This window comes from Penaeus japonicus, unplaced genomic scaffold (genome assembly GCF_977035675.1).
Source record: "Penaeus japonicus unplaced genomic scaffold, GWHDUDI00000001_assembly GWHDUDI00000030, whole genome shotgun sequence".
NCBI classification, from domain to species: domain Eukaryota; kingdom Metazoa; phylum Arthropoda; class Malacostraca; order Decapoda; family Penaeidae; genus Penaeus; species Penaeus japonicus.
The window spans coordinates 21,150,370-21,152,869 of record NW_028234432.1 but is presented as its reverse complement, the minus strand read 5'-3'; the positions used below and the strand labels follow the sequence as shown (position 1 = coordinate 21,152,869).

Below are 2,500 nucleotides of genomic sequence, written 5' to 3'. Positions count from 1 at the left end.
ACCTTTATTCCCCCTTCCCCCTCCACCTACATTCACCCTCTTCCTGCTCCCCTTCCATTCCCTCTCTTCCCCCTCCCCCTCCCCCTTCACCTTCATTTCCCCCGCCCCCTCCCCCTCCATTCCCCCCTTCCCCCTCCCCCTCCACCTTCATTCCCCCCGCCCCCTCCCCCTCCATTCACCCTCTTCCTGCTCCCCCTCCATTCCCCCCTTCCCCCTCCCCCTCCATTCCCCCTTCCCCCTCCCCCTTCATTCCCCCCCTCCCCCTTCCCCTTCCCCCACCATTCCCCTCTCCTGTGTCAGTCATGGAAGTTTATACCCATCTATTAGGATGTAAATTTCCCAAGTTTACGGAGGTAAGCGAGCCGCCAACCTGCTACATACAGCCCTTCATATACACCGGCTCGCCGCTATACCTATACCAGCCTGATATATGAACACCAGCCCCTTCCAAAAATGCATATACCAAACTAATACCATTTTTCCCCTCCGTGTGTTAAGACCCGGTTGGTTGGTATAGTATACAGGGGTTAGAGGGGCCCCTTGGCATTCAAAGTCCCGAATGTGTGTGTGTGTGTGCGTGTGTGTGTGTGTGTGTGTGTGTGTGTGTGTGTGTGTGTGTGTGTGTGTGTGTGTGTGTGTGTGTGTGTGTGTGTGTGTGTGTGTGTGTGTGTGTGTGTGTGTTGTGTAAGTGTGTGTGTTTCTGTTGTCAGTAAGCGTGTTATCAGTCTATGTGTTGGCAGTGTGTAGTTGGGTGTATTATGTGTGTATTTGTGCGTATTTCTGTGTTGCCAGTATGCGTGTGTTATAAAAGTTTGTGTGTGTGTGTGTGTGTGTGTGTGTGTGTGTGTGTGTGTGTGTGTGTGTGTGTGTGTGTGTGTGTGTGTGTGTGTGTGTGTGTGTGTGTGTGTGTGTGTGTGTGTGTGTGTGTGTGTGTGAGATAGATAGATAGATAGATAGATAGAGAGAGAGAGAGAGAGAGAGAGAGAGAGAGAGAGAGAGAGAGAGAGAGAGAGAGAGAAATAGAGAGATAGAGCGTTTGTGTACCTCTGCGTGTGTATGTGTGTATTCTTGTGCCTCTGAGAAAGGAAGAAAAAGAGAGAGAGAGAGAGAGAGAAAGAGAGAGAGAGAGAGAGAGAGAGAGAGAGAGAGAGAGAGAGAGAGAGAGAGAGAGAGAGAGAGAGAGAGAGAGAGAGAGAGAGAGAGAGAATGAGAGAGAGAGAGAACATGTAATATGTGCGTATACATGTTCTTGCATGTAAGAGTACAAGTCCATATGAACATATTTCCTGTGAGTAAATGCACATGATCTCAAAGGAGTCCTGAGAATAGGATATGTATCATATAAAGTGGCTACAATTCCCCAACTGACAAGACGTCTGTCACATATACAACATTAGCATCAAGACGCTGATAATATACATCAACGTTGTCAAGGCTCCAGCACTCCAAACGATCCCAAAGGACGTGTAGTGGCGTCGGGAGACAGGCAACGGCTCAATGCAGACGAAGTACAAGCTGTGTCGAGGTGGAACTGAGGTAGGGGGCGGGGGGGAGAGGGAAGGGAGGGAGAGGGTGTGGAGGAGGAGGTGTGGAAAAGGAGTGTTGGGGGAGGGGGGAGGGAGGGGGGTGAAAGGGTAAGGGAAGGGATTGGGGGAGGAGGGGAGAAGGTGTGGGGAATGGACGTGTTTGTGGGGCGGGGGGTAAGAGAAGGGAAGGAATAGAGAGAGAGAGAGAGAGAGAGAGAGAGAGAGAGAGAGAGAGAGAGAGAGAGAGAGAGAGAGAGAGAGAGAGAGAGAGAGAGAGAGAGAGAGAGAGAGAGAGAGAGAGAGAGAGAGAGAGAGAGAGGTGGTGTGAAAAAGAAGGGGGGGGGGTGAGCTATGGGGGGGGGTAAGAGAAGAGACTAGGGAAGTGGGGGAGAAGGAGAGGAGGTATAGAAAAGGAATGAGGAGAAGGGGTAAGAAGGGAGAAGGGAGAGGAGAGGGGAGGAGCCTGAGGCGAGGAGGTATAGATTAGGATTAGGGCTTCGTGGTGGGGAGGTGGGGGTGGTAAGAGAAAGGAGGGGAAGAGAGACTAAAGATGGGGAAGGAGAAGAGGGGAAAGAAGAGAATTAGAAACATGGGGGGGGGGGAGTAAAGGAGTGGAGTTTGCTTTTGCACATATAATTGCTAATCAAGCCCGGTGTTGCAATACGTTTCGCACACAAGTCGTAACAATTGCAAATGGTTTCCGGGGAGCGAAGACACCAAGCTAGGTTTTGATTTTCATGAACCCTTCTGATATACAGCGAGTCCTTCCTCTTCCTCTTCTCCTTCTCCCTCTCCTCCTCCTCCTTCTTTTTCTTCTTTTTCCTTTTCGTTTTTCTTTTTCTTTTTCTTTTTCTTCTTCTTTTTCTTCTTTTTTCCTTCTTCATCTTCATCTTCTTCATCATCTCATTCTTTTTCTCTGCTACTTCCTCCTCTTCTTCTTCTCTTCCAATTCGCTTCACTTCCTTTATTTCCAC

General features: G+C 49.6%; 1 protein-coding gene across 1 annotated transcript in view; it reads right to left on the bottom strand.

Moving 5' to 3' along the window:
* trh (PAS domain-containing protein trachealess) overlaps positions 1–2,500 on the bottom strand; it is a 633,985-nt gene that overhangs the window by 376,514 nt on the left and 254,971 nt on the right. The gene's annotated exons all lie outside the window — the stretch shown is intronic.